The sequence below is a fragment of the Myotis brandtii genome, unplaced genomic scaffold (genome assembly GCF_000412655.1).
Source record: "Myotis brandtii unplaced genomic scaffold, ASM41265v1 scaffold924, whole genome shotgun sequence".
NCBI lineage: Eukaryota > Metazoa > Chordata > Mammalia > Chiroptera > Vespertilionidae > Myotis > Myotis brandtii.
The window spans coordinates 263627-284447 of NW_005371808.1; the positions used below are offsets into that span (position 1 = coordinate 263627).

General features: G+C 53.4%; 1 protein-coding gene across 4 annotated transcripts in view; it reads right to left on the bottom strand.

The window, feature by feature from the left end:
• DAAM2 (dishevelled associated activator of morphogenesis 2) overlaps positions 1 to 20821 on the bottom strand; it is a 106670-nt gene that overhangs the window by 62384 nt on the left and 23465 nt on the right. The window contains exon 1 of one of the 4 annotated variants that reach the window (XM_014532940.1): positions 9391 to 9409. The exons of 2 other annotated variants lie outside the window; for them this stretch is intronic. The gene's annotated coding sequence lies outside the window, so the exon portion shown is untranslated. Of the gene's footprint in view, positions 1 to 8277; positions 8299 to 9390; positions 9410 to 20821 lie in introns of those variants that run through there. One more of the 4 variants, XM_014532941.1, reaches the window with a different exon arrangement.

The window sequence follows — 20821 nt, forward strand, 5'->3', positions numbered from 1 at the left end:
CTAATGTTCAGCCACGCTTGCAAGATACGTGACTACATCGGGGCCCAGATATGCCTCTGCCCACCCACCGACTCCCCAAGCATCCCTACAGCCGGAGCCCCTGCCTCTGGTTCCCTTTAGCTCAGGTGACCTCAGCAGGTGTCCCTGGACCAGCAGCATCAGCGTCACCTGGGGACACATTAAAAAAAAAGGTAGAGCCGATTCTAAATCATTTTCTCTTCTCTCCGCTACAATAGATCCTGTTCCAGTCCTCACCAGCACCGTCCACATTCACTGCGTTGAGAGAAGTGGGGTTAAGGAGCTAACTGTCAGAGAGGAGCTTGGTGGTGCACCAGCAGCATCAGCGTCACCTGGGGATGCATTAAAAAAAAAAGGCAGAGCCTATTCTAAATCATTTTCTCTTCTCTCCACTACAATAGATCCTGTTCCAGTCCTCACCAGCACCATCCACATTCACTGCGTTGAGAGAAGTGGGGTTAAGGAGCTAACTGTCAGAGAGGAGCTTGGTGGTGAAGGAAGTTGGAGGCTGGGAGGCCAGGCCCCGGGGAGGTGCTCAGAGGGGGCTTGGTTTTGACTCAGATGCAACAAACCGAGCACCAACTCGCTGGCTCATTTCTGCCATCTCAGGAGATTCAGCACGAACTCTGTCGAGTATATGATGTTTGGGCTTTGCGGGGGTGTGGGGGGGCGGGTTCTACATAAAAGCTCCCTGTTTTTGCTTGAGTTCAGCACCAGTTCAGAAACAGACACATGGGGCACCCAGATAGAGGTCACCTTATCGGCCACGTCCCTGAAAAGCTGTGGGAGTGCGTGGCTTCATATCTCCGGCCAAAAGGACTTCCTCGTGGGCTCAGGAGAGAGGCCAGCGCCCAGGCCCAGGCATCGGCAGAGGAGGGTGCCCGTGGGCCTCCCCACAGAAGCAGGCTCCTGACCTCCTCACCGGAGCTGGCCAGATGCACCCGCCCTGCAGGGGCAGGTCCCAGAGAGCAGAGGGAGGCCCGGCTCCTAACTTCCCCCAGAGTCACTGTGAGAGCCGCCTCGCCCCTTCATGGGAGGAAGTGATGGGGAGGGAGAGGCCTGAGTGAGAGCAGCCGGAGTTCTCTACCCGATGCACACTGCAGCCACTCAGACCCCGATCCCACCCTCAGAGACGCTGGCCTGGCCTGGGGAGGGAGCTGGCATTGATAGTTTGCAAAAAACCCCAGTGACACTAAGGTGCCATCAAGATCAAGTAACCACTCTTGGGAGCTCCTCTCCCGGAGACACAAAGCCAGGGCTGTCCCCTCTAAGGCCGTGGTTGTTCCTATTTCGTAACCAGAAGCCGGTGCTCGGGAACCCTGAGCACCTCACCCTATGCCCAGAGCCCGTAAACAGAACTGTCCGACTGCGTCACGCACCTTGCTTCGAGTCTCGGTCGGACCTGGAGTTTTTCAGCCAGGTTGAAGCCTGATCAGCGAAGCCAGCAGTTCTAGAACCTCCTAGAGCAGCGGTTCTCAACCTTCCTCATGCCGCGACCCTTTAATACAGTTCCTCATGTTGTGGTGACCCCCAATTTCATTGTTACAAATTGAACATAATTGAAGCATAGTGATGAATCACAAAAACAATATGTAATTGTATGTGTTTTCTGATGGGTCTTAGGCGACCCCTGTGAAAGGGTCATTCGAATCCCAAAGGAGTCGCGACCCACAGGTTGAGAACCGCTGTCCTAGAGGGTCTGTTAAAATGCAGCTCGCTGGGCCCCACCCCGAGTTTCTGATTCAGAGAGAGGGCTGTGTAGCTGTGGGAGGAGCCCAGGCTTCGGGGCGAGGCAGATCTGGGTTCCAGCCACGGCTTTGCCACCACCTGGCAGGGGGGCCTGGCCTGGTTCACTCAACCTCTCTGAGGCTCAGTTTCTTCATTTGTCAAGTAGAGGTCACGGGAGTCATGAGCTCACGTGTTTCTTGTAAGTTGAATGGGGACAAGCAAAGCACCCAGTGTGGGGCATGGCGCACAGTAGGGACGGGGATAAACTGTAGATGTTGACTGTTATTTGCAGGCGTTGTTATTTAGGGAAGGCTTCTCTGAAAAGCTTGGGAGGAGGTTTGGATACAGGCGAGCACACGGGAGAATGAGCCAAGTGCTGAAGGCTGCAGGGAGGGAGCCAGGTCGGAGCAGAAGCCAGTGCACAGAAGTGGGGACGCTGGATTGTGTGCGGAGGTGGGGTCTGCTGCAGATCTGGCGGGAGAGGGGCTGGGAGTCAGGCACCCGAAATAGCACGGCCTCCTCCCCAAGCTCCCAATTTGCTCCCCCTCCTCCCCGTCTCCCTGGGCCACTCTCCACATGCCTCTGTCCAGACTCATTTATTAGAACCGCCCCCCCTCCACACCCCCACCCCTGCTCTAGGGACTCTAGGAATCTTAGCAATGTGTCCAACTCGAAGCGCTGGAGGAAAAGCAGCAAAGGAAAAGGGAAAGGCCTCTCTCTGGGCCTGTGGTTCATGTGACTTCCTAGTCTTCCTCTCTCACAAGTGATGCCATTCGGAGCCAGCATCTGGTTGAAGTATCCACACCGAGAGGGGCACCCACAGCCTGCCCCCACCACCCAACCACGAGCCCTCTTTGCCAATGCCTGCCCCTCCCCCTTTCATAACTCGACTCCATGCTTATCTCCTAGGTCTTCCCTGACGAACTTCACTGGACTGCAAGAGTTCCTTCCTCCATACGTGCAGCCATTCACTCATCTATTCATTGCACAAATGTTCACTGAGCACCTATTCTGTGACCGGGCACCATGCGGGGCAGCAGGAATTCCAATATGATGACACTGCCCCTGCCTCCTGTAGGCTAAGGGGGAGAGCAACAGATCCGAAGCTCGCAGAGTCGTGAGGGGGGACAGGGGCCCCTTCTCCTGCTCTGCAAGTGTTCTTCTCTTTCCCAACATGGGAAGAGACCTCCCAGGCACTGGTGGGATGCGGCCAAGTCTTCCTCCTCTCTGTTTTGCACGCACAAAACACTTCTAAGAAAACACACCCTTATCAGGCACGGATCACACACTTCAATGTTGCTTTCTATCCCGCAGACTTTAGACATTTGCCTGAGCCTCAGTGCATATAGTCTTCTGTAAATGCCTGATCCCTATGTCTAGCATCTTAGCTTATTGACCGTCCTCACCAACATCTGACCTGCTTGAATGTACGAGGCACTAGAGATGTAGAGATGAATAAGATATACTCCTGAGCCCCTAGGAATCAGTCTCCTGGAAGAGCCACGCACATAAACAGTCATAACACAACATGGGAAGCACATAGGGAAGGCGTGATGTGAGTAGAAAGAGGCACCTAATACAGCCTGGCTGTTGACAAGGAGGACACCACGGAAGGCTTCCTGGAGGAGGCGATTCCAGAGCTCAGTCTTACAAAAGAGAAGCCATGAGCTTGAAATCAAGCCTGTGCATTGGCTTGATTCCGGCCATTTCAGGGCACCTAAATCACTTCTCACTGACTGCCCCTTCCCTTCCCTGCCCCTCCATCTCAGAATGCCCAGGTCATTGGGACTTTTGGAAAAATTAGTCCATGTGCACATGGTATAACTGTGTGTAAATCCCCCCCCACCCCCGCCGCCTATTTTATTTAGAGCTAATATTATAACACCATTAACATGATGCTAATTATGTAATAAAAACTAAAAATATAAGGCAAGAGTTTATTCCCCCCGGCTATGTTTAGATGCTGAACAGATCCCCACCCCAACCCCGAGCTTTTCAACTCCAGAGCAACTGAAGGCCAGAGCTGAGTTTTTCAAATGTTGCACCCTGGTCCTCAGCAGCTGGAGAGCAGCTCCTGGCAGACGAAAGGGCCAGGGCTTCGGCCAGGGGAGAGCTGCGAGGCGGGGTGTGCCAGGCTCCGCAGAGAGGCGCCAGCTGCGAGTCCAAGGCCTCCTCGGGAAGCGGGGTGGGGAGGCTGTCACGCCACATGCCTTGTCGAGCGCAGCCACCCGCACAGCTGGTGAAAGTCATTGCTCCTGTCAGGCTGCATGAGAGCAGGAGGGTGCAGGTATTCCCGTGCATACGAACGGGAGAGAACTGGCAGACGGACAGCCCTTGCTAACACGGAACTAGGTTCCCTGTGATCTGAAGGGCCTGCCTGACCCTGACCCCTGGGGGAGTCCACTGAGGCCAATGCCCCTTCTCTGGGGATTTTCCACGTTATCCAAGGGGCCACATTTCAGGCCACTGAGTGTTCGCTAAAGAACCTGCACCCAAGACTCCTTTCTGAGAAGCAGCAAAAGCCCAGGAACAGGGGGGTCGAGAATGCAGACTTTATAGCTTCGAAACTGGGCTCCGCCACCCACTGTCTGTGAGGCCTTGGGACCGTTGCTTCACGTAAGTCTCACCGTCCTCATCGGTGAAAGAGAACAGGCCGGACACACCGCAGGCTGCAGTCTGAGAGGTGACGCAGGAGGGACGCTGTAGCTGATGTCCATACAGAGCATTTTACAAGGAAAGTATTTAGACTATTTCCCATATATTTTGCCTCCGGGAAAGCCGGGTGTTCGTTTTGTTGCCCTTCCTTTTTCTAGGACCTTCTAATAGCAGAGGTAAGCCGTGACCTAGTTTCCCAGGAAAGGAGCCCTCAGAACAGAGCCATCCATGGAGCAGGGAGCAGCTGTGTTTCCTTTAGACGGAAAGAGAGAACAGAAAACCTTTCCAGGACCAGGAGGGAAAGAAGTCAACGGCCAGGATGTCACTCTCTTTCCTCCTGGAGGTGAAGGGGGAGGAGGGACATTGCTAACAGCCCAGTGACTGAGAGTCCTGGGCAGGGACACACCTGGGGAAACACCTCGGCCTTGGAGACGCGTTGCTTTCAGCTGGGCTCAGCAGCGGGCTGTGGCAGGCAGGTTAGCAAGGACTGAGGGAGTTACCTGGGTGCCACCCTCAGGCCACCCACAGAGAGCCTCACATCCAGGCCACAGCTGGACACCCAGGCCCCCCAGAGGCCGGTGGGTGTCCCAGGAGAGCCAGGGGCCTGAGGAAGCTGCAGGATTCAGCAGCCGGGCCAGGTCTCCCCTCAAAAGCGCCAGAGACAAGACCAAACCTGGCCCCGAAGTGGATTTCAGCGCAGGGACCAAGAAGCAGAGGGAACAGGGCACACACCAGAGATCCACAGGGACCCCACGGCCCCGGGTCCTCTTGGCAGCCTGGATAAGGCTGGAGGTGCCCGGGCACCAGCCCACATGGGGAGGAGGCCAGAGGAGGTGACGCCCTCACGGAGAGTCTGCCTTGTGACTTGACTTGACCGTGGGCCAAAGCTACCGTCTCATATCAGAAGAGACTAAAGTACCTTTATCTATCAAGCTGAGATTTACTGCAAGTTATCAATCATAGGGAATGATTACTTCCTTCTGCATATGTGAGTTGTAATAACATACACTTTCACCATCCATTTCAGGAAGTCTCCCACAAATATTAGCTGCTGTCATCATCATCATCACCACCACCAGCATCATCACCATCATCATCACTAAGTAGATTCTTCTCAGATTGCCACAGAGGGAGGGAAAGAGCAAGAAACAGTCCTACGTGTTCCAGACCTGAGTCCTGGGACGGCGGGGAAGTCTGGTGGGGAGAGGGGGGAAGGGAGAGAGATAGGGCCTTTGGGACTTGCCTGAGTTTTACTCTCACCTCTTCATATTCTCTGCAAACCTAGTCAAGCCCTCCCCTTTCACCGGGTGAATCGGCACAAGAGTTAGATGCCACATACTTTACTTGTTATATCACCTTTCTCTACCACTAGAACATAAGCTCCAGGAGACAATTTTGTCATCACTCGCAGCCTCACACATAGTAGGCCCTTGTAATAAAAAATAAGTATAGGAAACGTTACTCACCAACTGCATACATTTACGCAGATGATGTAACTCCATGGGCTTCAGTTTACTCATCTGGAAAATGGGGCTGGTGTCTATATTCACCAGATTGATGTGAGGATTAAATGAGGTAGCATCTGTGAACACGCCCACGCCACCCTGGGTACGTGGTCGATGGATGCTGGCTGATCTGGGAGCAGCAGGCTTGGCCCGACTCAGGCAGGGCCTGCAGTGGTTAATCCCTGGCGCTCGTCCCCCAAGCAAGGCCAGGCTGGGCTGCAGGGCCCTGGCAGCTGTCCAGTGGAGGACAAATGTCAAAGGTGGCTGCCTGCAGAGCTGCTCTGGTCTCATACGGGGCCTTGCCCTGGGCAGCTGGCGTCTCCCCCACCCTCTCCTGCTGAGACGCTGCCTGGGCCTGGAGCATTTGGGAGTGAGGGCAGGAGCTGAGCGGTGGGAACCTCCACCCGCCTGGGTCCCACGCCACATCCTGGCCTTGGGGGAGGTGAGCCCACAGCCTGGACTTGCTTCCCAGCCATTCCCAGGCGGCCTGCTGTCCTGCTGGCCCAGCTGGGCTGACTGAGCCGCATGCTGCAGGGGCAGGTCTGTCCCTTAGCATGGGGTCGTCCCCACCCACAAGGAGGAAGACGCGGGCCTGGGCACAGGGGTCTGGGTTCTGAGCCCAGCTCTGCCTGCCCTGAAGCCCACCCACCCTCCCGGCCTGGGCGAGGGAGTGCGCTCGAAGCAAATGAGCCTCCTGCGGCCATGTCTCACAGAGGACCCACTGGAGAACTGACTCCAACCCATTTCTAATTTCTCATAGCGCTTCCGCTTTCCAGCAGCTTCCCCAGGAGGCCGTCCCTCTCCACGACTGACCCAGAGAGAGAGGAAAACAGATGCACTGTGAATGGTAAAGGCGAATGAATGAAACCAGGCCTTTACCCCATGATTCATTCATTCCGCAGTCATTTATGGACTCCCACCCTGTGCCTGGCACATCACTGTAGGGATGTGACCGTGAGTGACACACAGACCTGAGCATCAGAAACCCTCTCAGGTGGGGAAAGGGGTACAACTGGTGAGCTGGTCAGGGAGAGACAGCGGGCTGGGCAGAGCTGCACAGAGCATGAGGGGAGTTGGGGTACAGGGTCTCTAACCCCACATGGGAAGGAAGGAGAGCCAGGAATCGGGGGAGGCTGACACCTGCCTTGGGGAGAACACAGGAGCCAGTGACCACGGGGCCAGGTCAGACCGCTCTGGGGCACACTGGCCTTGGCGGCCACCTCTCAGTGCTCAGGGCCTCTCCCCAGGTAGGCGAGCCCTGAGGGCAGGAGCGTGGGCATCTGCAGCCACGGCTGGGACAGCAGCGGGCACACACGTGGAGGCGCTCGGCAGAGGTGCCTGAATGCACTGTGAGCAAATGACCTCCCTGAAGCGAGGTCACTACTGGCCTCGGGGACCCTTGCTGTCATCTTATCCCAGGAAAACGTAATTGCCCAGTTTCCTCTTGGTCGGCATAAAAAGCTTCACACGCTATAGCTCTCTAGCTGGGGCCACACAGGTGTCTCGGCCTCCGACATGGGTGTCCTTTACGGGAATAGACAGTGGGGCTCCCTCTGTCTCCGGAAGTGCCGCCAGCCTCCCCCACAGCCACACTCCTTCCATAAGCCCTGGCACAGCCCTGGCACAGCCTTGGCACAGCAGGGCCAGCCAGGGGGAGGGGATGCGGGAGGTTGGCGGCCGGCCCTCCCCCTGATCTGGCTGGATCAGGGCAGGACCGGCAGGGGTAGGCTGGGGGCGGGGGGCGGCGATCAGGGCAGCAGTGCAAGGTCAAAGCAACTGGTCATTCAGTTGCTTGGCTTTTATATACATAGATTATTTCCCTAAGTACTGAGCCCTGCCAGGGCCCAGGGCACAGCGCCTCTCTTCAGATGATGTTCCCTAATATTCCAGAAGCTAATCACAGCCTGTCCAGGTCTTTACTGCACATTTTCTCTTTGAAGCCTGGAGAATACATAGAAACCCCTTTTAAAGAGAAAAGTGCTCCTAACAGTCCATCCACAGCCTCTGCGCTGCCTAGTGGAAGGTCTAGAACCCCCGACTGCACATGTGATCGTCATTACTTGCCTACCCTCAGCGTGCCTTTCCATAGCCCACACCTGACTTTATGTGTATTTTCCTTAATGTTTGTGTGCAAATGGTCCCAAGACAAAGTGAGAAGAATGAGCAGCAGAAGCAGAAAGCAAGGGATTTGGGGATTTTAGGAGGATCAGGTAGCATTTTGGATGTGTTTTCTAGGAAAGAAGAGCTATTGGTCACACCAGGTACACAACTTGGGGGTTCTGTTGGGAGAGAGAGAGGGGGGGGGAGAGAGAGGAGCCCAATGCCTTCTCTCCTGCAGTAGAGCTAGCACCTAGCACCCAGAGATGCTCACCTTCCAAGATCTGCTTTCCCAGAATGGGGAATGGCCCCGCTGCTTGCAGAATGCGGCTCTGTCCCGTGAGTGGTGGTGAAGAGGCAGCGATGTATAGAAGGCAGGAAGCTCTGAGAGTCCCGGGGGGATAAGGGGAGGGCTCTCAAAAGTCAAAAAATATCTGCTACCAACTGTTTGGACTTGTTACACCAGATCTGGAGCGCTGGTCCAGGAACCACTTCCTCCCCGGGCCTCTCCTCCCCCCGCTGCGCAGATGCTAACCACGGCTTAGTTATTTCTCCCATAGCTTCTAAGGCAGCTAGATCCAGAGCCAGCAGGCAGACGGTGGACAAGGTAGATGTCTGATGGGGAAGGAAACGAGGTTCACTGAGCCGGGCCTGGTATATCTATGCCTTAGCCAATATGTACCCTATGCCTTTGGGACGCACATAAAATGTGAGCCTCGCTCGTCCCCACTTCCTACTGGGAACAGGAGGTTCTCAAAGGCCAAATCCTTAGCCCTGGACCAGTTACAGTGGCAGCGCAGGACTGGGTCTCTTTCCCACCGCATTCTGCCCAAGAGGCGCCAGGGCCACCGCGTGCAGTGTGCAGGCTGTGACTTGCAAGAGGATCCCACTACCAAGGGGATGCATGAAACCACCCAGCCCGCAGGGCATGCACACCTAGAAGGAAATGCACCTGCCGGACATTCGGCACCATCACCTGCGTGCCCTGTGCACCTGCCACTCCCGAGTCGCAATTCCCTTCCCACCTGCCCGCGGACACCCTGTCAGGCCTGGTGCTGGCGGAGTCCCAGCGCCTTCTCCTGAGCTCCACAGAGAGCAGGTAGGCAGGGACACAGTGGCTGGGCCACTTGTACAGCATATGGTGACTACTACTCCCCATTAAATCCTCACCCAGGCCGGGCATGGTGAGCAGCATCCCTGCCCAGGCTCCCCCTTGGCAGGCAGCTCCTCAGGCCCCCCTCTCCCCACCCTGAAGCCTTCCCCAGGCCACCTCTCCCCACTGTCCTCATGGCCAGGAGGTAGAATAACCAAGAAGCTGCCGGGCCAATCCGGTGTCTCGGGTCCTCCGCTCCCGTTCTCACCCAGCTGGCCTTGCTCCACATCCCACCTGTTCAGAGAGTGCCCTGGAAGGGAAGGAGGAGCAGACTCGTGCTCGGCCCCACTGGAGCTGGCCCCTGCGACCCGCATGTTCTCTAGTGAGAGACACCGGTCCTCTCTGGCCCACAGGCCCCTCTTTCAGCTCATCCTGCACAGAAGCCAGAGGCCACTGCCACGTGCTGACTCACACCTCCATCCCGAATCTGCAGGCCCGTCTCTGTCAGGGATTCGGGGCTTGTTTTCTTAATTAACTGGAAACGCTAACACAGGAGCCCAGGAGCCACAGGGGCCCGGCCCTCCGCAGCTGCGAGGGAGCATTCCTGCTTTGAAATCTGGCTCTCTCAGCTCCCCTCCAGCCCTTCACGGGATGTCAAAGCAAACAGGGCACCGGATCCGGGCAGGCTCAGGTTACGGGCCAGCAACGGATTTAGCTACAGGACACGTCAAGGCCGGACACCTGACGGGACCTTGATTTCCCAAAACAGCACAGCCAGACCCTGAGAGCCTCTGATGCACTGGGGAGTGTGTGTGGGGGACAGTCACGGTGACTGTGCCAACGCCATTTCCTGAGTGCCCACTGCTTGGCAGGCTGGCGCTGGGCAGGGGGGAGGCGGCGGAGGTAGCCACGTCCTGTTGATTCCTGCCCTTGAGGAGATGGAGTTAGAAACAAATGACTAGACGGCAGCACGTGAAAGGTCACTGGGAGGCAAGTACTAAGCGTCAGGCTCACGGAGGAGAGGAGGGACCCACAGTTGGCGAGGGCTGAGGGCTGGAGGGTTCACGCAGGACACAGAGGAAACATCTAACCTGAACAAGGCGCCCAAGTCACATGAGCAGACAGGATGCACGAAGAGGGAGGGCATTCCAGAAGAAGGGGCAGCACAGGCAAAGGCCAGGAGGCAGGGAAGACATGTTTAAAGAAGGGCAGGCGGCGCATGTGGCGGGAGAGCAGGGCTTGCAGAGGCACGAGAAGGACCTGGAACAGAAGATGCCTCTGGAGATGGAGGAGAGGGTGGGCCCGTCATGTTAAGGAGTCCAGCAGGCCATGGGGAACTAGGCTTTCCCAACGGCGGCTGACTGCATCCCGGTCAGACGCTGCCAAATCTGGCCCCAGCCAGCTTGTGTAGCTATGGTTTCATTGGTGCCCAGCCATGCCCACTCATTTACATATTCTCCAGGGGCCCCAGTGCTTGAGTTGTGACTGCAACACAGATTGTGTGTCCGCAAAGCTGAAACACTAACACAGGGCCTTTCCACAAAACACCTGCCAACTCCTAACATAGAAGATGGACAAGGCAACAAGAAAGCCCACTGCATGGCAGAACATATTTGCCAATGTTATATCCGATAAGGGTTTAATCTCCAACATTTACAGGGAACTCATACAACTTAACAAAAGGAAGATAAACAATCCAATCAAAAAATGGGCAAAGGACCAAATAGACCCCTTATAAAAGAGGACATACAGAAGCCAAGAGACATATGAAAACATGCCCAAAGTCACTAATCATCCAAGAGATGCAAATCAAAATGACAATGAGGTACCATCTCACACCTGTCAGAATGGCTATCATCAACAAATTAACAAACGACAAGTGCTGGCGAGGATGTGGAGGAAAAGGAACCCTCGTTCCCTGCTGGTGGGAATGCAGACTGGTGCAGCCACTGTGGAGAACAGTATGGAGTTTCCTCAAAAAGTTAAAAATGGAACTCCAAATACCCAGTAATCCCACTTCTAGGAGTATACCCCAAGAAACCAGAAACACCAATCAGAAAGGATACATGTACCCCTATGTTCATAGCAGCACAATTCATAATAGCTAAGATTTGGAAACAGCCTAAGTGCCCATCAGCAGATGGGTGGATTAGAAAATTGTGGTACATCTACACGATGGAATACTATGCTTCTATAAAAAAGAAGGAATTCTTACCATTTGCAACAGCATGGATGGACCTGGAGAGCATTATGCTAAGCAAAATAAGCCAGTCAGAGAAAGACAAATATCATATGATCTCACTCATATGTGGAATATAGTGAACAACATAAACTGATGAACAAAAACAGATCCAGAGACAGAGAAGCATCAAACAGACCATCCAACCTCAGGGGGAAGGCAGGGAGGGGAGGGGGGTAAGAGATCAACCAAAGGACTTGTATGCATGCATATGGGTATGGCCCATGGACACAGTCAGTGAGGACATGTGCTGGGTGTGGGGGTGGGAACGAGCAGGAAGAGGTCAATGGGGGAAAAGGGATTATATGTAATACTTTAAACAATAAATTTTTTTTTTTAAAAAGAGGATGGACAAGAGAGGAAAGGGGTCTGGGGAAAGAAAGACCAGGACGCCTGCCCAGGCTCCAGTTGAGAGCCAGTGACCAGAAAGTGAAGCTCCACCAGAGCATGACTCAAAGCAGGTGCACACAGGGTGCCTCCCGGCAGGACCCGAACCTCCGCAGCAGGAGAGGAACAGGAGCTGGAAGAGGAAGAAGAGGAGGTCTGGGTCCCTGGTCTCCTGTCTCCAGTCACCTGCACTTGGGGGGACAGCTGACCTACACACGGTGCTGTCACCTAGGCCCCTCCAAGGGCCCGGCACCAGGCAGAGGCCAGAGGGAGAGGTCAGAGTCTTGGAATGACCCGAGGGAGAACACCCCTCTTTGAGAGGATGTCACATGGTGCTCTTGGGAGACCCTCCCACCCGCTTCCCAGCCTCAGCACAAGTTGTCCCAGCTATAAAGGCCCAAAGAAGAGCAGCCATCTGCTGGGGGCCAAGATGCTGTATTGGAAGTGGGGCTCCTGGCTCCTAACTTGGGGGCTTACACGTTCCTCTCTGAGCCTCTGGTCTGGGTCCATCCTGATCCTGGAGAACCAGAGGCTGGAAGATCTGAGCCGCCAGCTGCTTCACCCCAGCTGAGTCCAGGTCGCTGCCTGAGGAGAGGGGCGGGCTGGACCAGCTTTCCTGGGGGGCCCATCCTGTACCCCGCTCTCTTTGCAGCAGAATCAGTGTGGGCCTTCCAAGCAGACTATGTGGAACCCAGTTTAAGAAACAAAGCATTAAAGGCTCAACACTATCATTTTAGGAAACCACTTGGTGCCAACTTGCACCGAAACATAAACTCAGGGACTAAAATTCATGCCAGTGGTAGGTTATGACGGCCATTCAGATGCTTCCGAATGAATGCGTTCAATGTTCAGATTATTATTAGAATGAAAACAAAAGGAAACAATTCTTAAGTACAAGAACATTCTCAAGCAGAGTTCTTAACACTCTCCCCCAGGCGTCTCTGGGCCCATCTGAAAGACCACATGGGGCTGAGGAGTTAGGTGGCCCGGCCGGGCATTCCTTAGTCCTATGCCCAGCCATGCCGTCAGAGCCCACCAGAAGGGCTGGCACAGGGTAGGCCATCAGCTCCACTTCGTCAAATGAATAGATGGTTGACTGAATGAAGAAGTTCGAGCCTGGTTCTGCAATTTACCGGCTCTGTGTCCTCAGGCAAGATCCTTAACCTCTCTGAGCCTCAGTGTCTTCATCTCTAAAATCTCCAAAAGTATTCACCACTCAAAGAATTACTGTGAGAATGACATGAGATAGTACCCATTAAGCCCTTGGCACAGCGACTGGCACAATCAAGGTGCAGAATAAGTGGTAGCTATTATTGTTACTTTCCAAAGATGACTTTAATCCCATATCAAAAACATCTTTCCAGATCTTCACACCCTCATGATTCCATCATGCAGACCCCAGCACAGAAGCCAGCAAAGGAACACGGGAAAGAGTCCTTGGAGCAGAATTTAGCAGAGAGCTCCATGGCCCCAGGTGGGTGCAGGGGCAGAGGCCGCTCCTGTCTCCTCCCTCCGCAGGGGGAGGCTACCCCTCATGCAAAGACCCCCACCCTCCAAACTGCATCTGGGCTTCCCAGGCCAGGAGCTCACGGGGCCCATGCTACAGAATACGGGGTGGGGGACCCTTTGCTCTGCAGACGGTGAGGGCGCCAGCTCAGCCGCGTTCTGCCTCTGCACCGACCTCTCCCCGATTCCTTCTCATGCTGAGCTAGGGCCCACGTGGGTCTCCCCCAAGGCGTCGTTCCCAGGCCCAGGAACAACAGGCTCCCCATTCTTCCCTGCCCTTGGCAGACCTGCCTCCTCCACTGTGGCACTGCCCACTGCTGCTCCCAGGCAGCTGCCCCAGTCCAAGGGGCCGGCACAGACCTCTCTGGGGCCTGGGAACAAGCCAGGTCTGTCCCCTCGCCCCGGGAGGAGGAAGAGGAACTGGCTTGAGTCCCCTTTGCTGAGACAGCATCGCAGGGTCACTCGCTTCACCCTCAGGCTCTAAATGTCACTGGGCGCCAGGCATCTGTGCATACAGCCCTCCCTGACCACACGGCGTTTCCTCCAAATGAGGGGATCTGCTACCGGCCTCTCCCTGATCTTCACCCTTCAGGCCAGATGTCAACCCTCAGCTCCCTGCCTCAAGAGTGACACCCCCAAATCTCACTACCCACTGGGAATCCCAGCCCCACCTCCACCTCCTCCTTTCCACACTTGCCCATCAGATTCCAAATGAAATTTTGCCATTTGCGACAGCATGGATGGACCTAGAGGGTATAATGCTAAGTGAAATAAGTCTGACAGAGAAATACTTACATGTAAACTCCAAACAAAACACACATACAAATAAAACAAAAAAGAAACAGACTCATAGAACAAACTGATGGTTGCCAGGGGGCAGGGGGGTTGGAAGCTGGATAAAAAAGGTGAAGGGGAGTAAGAGTGACAAACTGCCAGTTATAAAAATAATTAAGTCGTGGGGATGAAATGTACAGCATAGGGAAAGTAATCCACGATCCCGTAATAACCGTGCATGGTGACAGATGGCTACCAGGCTTATTGTGGGATCACATCATGAGGTACGTAAATGCTGACTCATTATGTTGTGCACCTGAAACTCATATGATAGTATATGTCTACTACACCTCAATAAAAGAACTCCATCGGACAGGACTCACCGGCCTCACCCCGGAACCTGCATCCACAGCTGAAGGAGGAGGGTGCGATGTTGGGTTTCCTTCACTTACCACATTCATGCAGCTATTTCTTAACTTTCTGTTTAGGGATCCTGAGCTCAGGCCTTAAGCACGATCCTCCTCTGTCCCCAGAGGGTGGGAGCCGGGGCCTCAGTGGGGAGGCTGCGGACAGGGAGTCCTTCCCGGGGCATGCGCACTTGATTCTCAAGAGTCCCCTCCTCAGAGGTTCTAGTACACAGCTCCAGCCCAGGGGGGCTCCATCTGCAGCCCAGAGGGGCACCCTGCAGGGGAGGCAGGGCCCCCAGTTGAGGTGCAAAGCATGGGGCTGTCTTTCTTAAAGGGACAGCCTGCCCAGAGCCCACGGAGTAACTACTAGAGAGGAAGGAGGGAGCAAGGATGAGCCAGCCTTCTCCAGGGAAAAGCACGATCCTCCTCTGTCCCCGGAGGGTGGGAGCCGGGGCCTCAGTGGGGAGGCTGCGGACAGGGAGTCCTTCCCGGGGCATGGATTCCCGGGGGATGCGCACTTGATTCTCAAGAGTCCCCTCCTCAGAGGTACTCACCCCGGAACCTGCATCCACAACCCAAGGAGGAGGGTGCGATGTTGGGTTTCCTTCTCCTACCACATTCATGCAGCTATTTCCTAACTTTCTGTTTAGGGATCCTGAGCTCAGGCCTTAAGCACGATCCTCCTCTGTCCCCGGAGGGTGGGAGCCGGGGCCTCAGTGGGGAGGCTGCGGACAGGGAGTCCTTCCCGGGGCATGGATTCCCGATTCTCAAGAGTCCTCAGAGGTCTAGTACACAGCTCCAGCCCAGGGGGGCTCCATCTGCAGCCCAGAGGGGGACCCTGCAGGGGAGGCAGGGCCCCCAGTAGAGGTGCATAGCATGGGGCTGTCTTTCTTAAAGGGACAGCCTGTCCAGAGCCCACAGAGTAACTACTAGAGAGGAAGGAGGGAGCAAGGATGAGCCAGCCTTCTCCAGGGAAAAGCTCTGAACAAGACCCAGGGCTGGGACTCAGCCAAAGGGCAGTACAATAACCAATAACAAACCTACTGTGTGCTTGGGTCCCCACATTTTAGGATGTAGGCCCTGTTATTGCTATTGTTCCCAGTTTATAGATAAAGAAACTGAGGCCTAGGGAGAGTAAGTTGCCAAGGTCTCACAGGTAATAAACAGCAGCATTAGGATTTGAACACAAGTGGTTCTCCTGGGGCTCATGCAATAGGGTAAGTCACCATATCAATCTATGATTGCAGACGGAGCACCTACCAGGGTCAGGTTCATGACCCGGAAAAGGTGTCACGTGAGACACTGTCAGCCCTCAGAATGCTTGCTGCAAGAAATCAACCGAATGTTAACACCAAAAGCGTCTTTTGCTTTTTTCCATTTTTATTGTTTTCTGTATTTCCCACGCTTTCTAAAATAAATAGTTGTTCCTTTTATAAAAAGAAGAAAAAAGAGTTCTACCTCCTACCTCCCATTTGAATCTGACCAGACTAGAGCAGGAAGATGAATGTTTTCTACCTGAAAGTTCCAAGAGGAAGGAGAAGAGCAAAATCCCCAGGACAGCCAGCTCTACTATGATTAAATCTGCGAGTGAAATGTTGCCTATTGTGAATCAATAGGCAGGTTTTCAATAAAAGTGAAGCAATAGCTTTCCTCTCAGCTAAACTGAAATAAAGAAGTTTCTAAAACCTAGAAATTACAAAGAACTCAGCGAAGACCCAGTCCTCATGTGTTATCCAGACTCTTCATAATCTGATCACCAACCGGCTGTGTAGCTTCCCTTCCCTGGGTCCCACCCCACCCGCCTCCCTCCTGGCAGCCAGGCCAGACCTGCAGAGGTTTCCCCAAGCCTACCCAGCGCTGACATCCTTCAAGGCCTGGCTTGTCACTGCTCCCATGGACCCTGCCACCCCCATAAGCAAAATTGAGGCTCCCCTCTCTGAGCTCCCGCAAGCTCTGCCCACCCAGAGCAGCCCATTAGAACTGGCAGCACCTGTGTGCTAGCAAACTCAGTGTCTTTGTTCACTTTCCATCCCTAGCACCTATCACCAAACATCTGTGGAGTAGGCAGCACATGACAATAATTATTATTGTTTTAATAATAAAACATGTGTCGTGTTCCATGTGCTTCCTCCTACAATATCTCATTTGAGCTTCAAGATGACGGGTTGGGTGGGTATTAGAGCATCAGATGTGCATATGGAGGAAGCAAGTAGTGCTCAAGGTCCTTGAAACTCTGCCTTTGGACAGGAGGTTTGCCCAGGTAGCCAGGAAAGACAGGCCTAGCTCCCTGACCTCAGCGTCAACTGGCCAGACTGTTTCCATCTCCTCCCGGCCCTCTGCCTGCCTCCCAGAGCTCCATCCCAACACATCCTTCCCCTCAGCCCCCCACCGTCCAGGCGGGGGGACGCCAGAGGGCAGTGGGCACAGAGACGACGCTTCCCAGCCGGTGTGTAGCACGCATTGTCTCAGGGCTAGTGAGCGCAGCATGGCCAGGGCACAAATGAGGCCACAGCTGCAGTGAGAACCCAGAATGATCCTGTCAGCTTCATGGAGGAAACCTCTGCCATGCGCCGAAGCTTACCAACCGGATAGCCTGGCCACAAACCCTGGCATTGGGGGCCACCGGGACAGGGTGTGGACCCAAAGTGCACAGAATGTTTGAGCCAGAAGGCAACTTCGAGATGCCATTGCTCAACCCCCTCCAGACAGCCAGGAAAATCGGGCCCTGCCTGGGGAGGGGCTTGTCAGAAGCACAGAGTGACATGGTGCAAAGGGAGGGCTGACTCCTGATCCCTTTCTGATCCAAGCAGAGGGAGGTGTTCAGCAGCAGTGTTAAATCTAGTCTCCCTGGAGGCCTGGCCACGCCATAATCCACTCCCTCCGGAGCCTCTCCTCTGAGCAAAGGGGGTATGTCGGTCTAAGTCTAAAACCCTTCCCGCATTGACCCAGCAGCCTGCACTGGCACGGGCATGCCACAGACTGGTGCGTCCGTCCTCAGCCACCATCATTTACAGTTGTGATAGTTACTGGTGTTTGGTCAAATATCGTTGGTTCCCAACCTCCCACTCCAGGCACACAGAGGATTCCTGGCCATTGTGTCTGTGTGGGGCCACGTGACCAATTCTGGCCCCTGAGGCGAGAGGAGAAGCTGAGTATTGTGATTCTTAATTTAAGTGTCAACTTGGCTAGGCCATGGCACTAGATGTGTAGAGGACACAGCGGTGAAGCGTTGTTTACATGAGATCAGCATTGAACTCAGTGGAGTTTGAGTAAAGCAGATTATCCTCCATAATGTGGGTGGGCCTTGTCTAATCAGTTGAAGGCTTTAAAGAAAAGACCAAGGTTCCCCAAGGAAGTGGAATTCTGCCTGCAGACTGCATTTGCACCCAAGCTACAAAGTCAATTCTTCCCAGGGTCTCTAGCCTGCTGGGCTGCCCTCTAGATTTTCAACCAGCTCCCACAATCAAATGAACCAGTTCCTGAAAATAAATCTAGATAGATGAGAAGTAGAGAGAGAGAGAGAGAGAGAGAGAGAGAGAGAAGAAGGGAGGGAGGCTAACTTCCTATTGGTGCTATATCTCTGGAGAACCCCGACTAATACAAGTGTAATTAGAGGTGTAGAGCATTCATTGGCAGGTCCAGGCCGTCTTTCCCTTTGCTACACTAGTCGTCAACATTTAAGGAGATGCCTGCTCTGCCAGCCTGGCTTCTGAGTGACTATCATGAGCAGAGACTCTCTATTGACTGACTACCAATAAGAACAGCTGTTGTTTGAAGTCCCTGAAACTTGGGGGATGTGTGTTACCGCAGCATCATTTAACTTATACGGACTGAAGCACTGGCTGTTTGTCTTAGATTTGAGGTGCTAGAGTGTGAAGAGAGAACTCCAAAAATGTAAGGGAGCCTTGAAAGGGTTTTGATCTTGGCTGACCACTGAGTCCCAGACGTGCAGCTCTTCCTCCAGCTGCCCAGCTGCCCCCATGGCTATTTCAGGATCCTGGGATGTCTTAATGCACGGAATCCAAACATAGCTGTGCGAATGCATCAAAGGTACAATCTCAGTGGTGAAAGAAACTTCCCTAGAAAATGTTCAGAGTTCTGCTGAGGAATCTGACCCTGGGCCTGGAATGGGAAACTCTCCAAAGAACAAAAGTTTCCACTACGGCAACAAGAATGTTAAACGTGATAAAGACTTTTTTTCTCAGTAAGAAAAATGAGACCCTGAGTATTTATAAGCCAAAACCCAAAGGCCATTCCCTGATCCCCGTGAGGTTTCCTGCTGCCTGTGGGGCAGGGGGGACCGGAAAGAGAGCAGGGTGTCCTTGGCTCAAAACCAGATGGGGGGTCTTTGAGGAAATGCAGTTACAAAGTATTGGTGATTCTCCTTAGGAATCAACAGTGACCCAGAGGCTGCTGGGACTCTGCGTCTTTCTTCTCAATGGATAAATCCAGTCCCCTGACGCTAGGTACACCACAGAGATAAACTCTGGGAGGCTAAGCTTAAAGCAGTGGCTCTCGACTTTGGGTGGTTCCTGGGTCTTTGGGCAACATTTTTGATTGTCACACTAGGGAACGTTACTGGCATCCTAATGGGTGGAGACCTGGGATGTTGGGACAGCACCCTCCTCCCGGACAAAGAATTATCCAGGCTAGTACCAAGGTTGAGAAACCCTCATCAAGAATAAATCCCTAGGTGGAAGGGTGTGAAGCATTAGAACAAAGAGCAGAAAGAACATTTATGGAATATGCTCGGATGGGGAAAAAGATGCAGGCATGCATATCCATATAAATGTTCACATACCCATACAGATCAACCCACACTGACTCTTCCACTAAAGCATACAGAGAGGGAGCAGAGGTTTCATGGGCAGGAAATACTCGTAACTGCACTGCTACTCTCTCCTCTCTGATGAGGGAGGAAGCCAGCAGGAGCATCTGAGGAGAAGGTCCATTATTTAGAGCAGGGGAGGGGAAGGTCCAGTCCTCCAGCCCTATTAGGCCCGAGAAATCATTTGGTCTGGCCCTGCCAAGGCATTAGGGGCGAGTTAATTAAATGTTTGACCAAATATAGCAGGGCTAATTTTTAAGTTGATAATTTTGTATGCCTGGGAATGATGTTATAATTGTCCAAATGGCCCTTGGCAGAAAAAAAGGTCCCCCACCCCTGATTTAGAGGTTGTCTTTGGATTTGCAAAGTGAGTCAAGGAGCAAAGTTTAGGGTGGGGCCGGAGAATAAACATAGCGGGACTACTGGGCATCTGAAGAGGGGAATTCCTTGAGCTGCTGGTAAGCACTCAGAAGCTCAGGAAGAAGGCCAGACAACCTGATGTCTGGCCAAGCAATCCATCTTTTTTAGGACAAGGTTGTCCAATGTTCAATTGCAAATTGTTTGCATTATTGTGATGTAAACACTGTTGGTCTCCTCAAACCTCACTAAAGTTCACCATATTCACAAAGCTCTAGTGTAAACACTGTGTGTGTGTGTGTGTGTGTGTGTGTGTGTGTGTGTAAAAAGGGTATGGGCATTAAATTCTACAACTGAGTCAACACAGTGCAAAAAAAAAGTCCACTTGCATGAAACCAGTAATAATAGTTAACATTTACTGCAGACCTACTATGTGCCAGGCACTGATGGAGTACTTGCCATGCAATCTTACCAAATGCTCACAGCTGCCCTCTGCCATGGGGGATTGGGGTGGGGGCACCATTGTTATCCCCTAGTACCGTGGTCGGCAAACTGTGGCTCACGAGCCACATGCGGCTCTTTGGCCCCTTGAGTGTGGCTCTTCCTAAGCCTTAGGAGTACCCTAATTAAGTTAATAACAATGTACCTACCTATATAGTTTAAGTTTAAAAAATTTGGCTCTCAAAAGAAATTTCAATCGTTGTACTGTTGATATTTGGCTATGTTGACTAATGAGTTGGCCAACCACTGCCCTAGTAGGGCTAAGAGGTCTGTAGGCAGAGGCAATTTAAGCTACTCACTCAGGGATCACAGTGAGTCAGGTACAGACAGAATTCAAATCCAATTCAAATTCAAATCCTAGCTCCAGAGTCCACGTCTTAACGTCTGGGCCACCCTGCTTGTGGCCAGTAGTGATTCATAATCGTAGCTAATTAGATGGAAACAGGAACGTGGAGCTGGAGATGATGAGAAATGATAAGCCCTCGCCTCTGACTTGGGAATCCCTAGCCCAGCGGTTCTCAGACTGCAGTGTGACCAGGATCACCTGGCGGGCTTGATAACACACAACAGCTGGGCTGCATTCCCAGCCTTTGATTTAGTGGGCCTGGGTCGGGGCCCAAGGATTTGCCTTTCTAACAAGTTCCAGGTGATCCTGACTCTGCTGGCCCAGGGCCAGTCTTTGGGAACCTCTGCTCCTATAGAAGGACATGGACTTCCCGTGCTTTC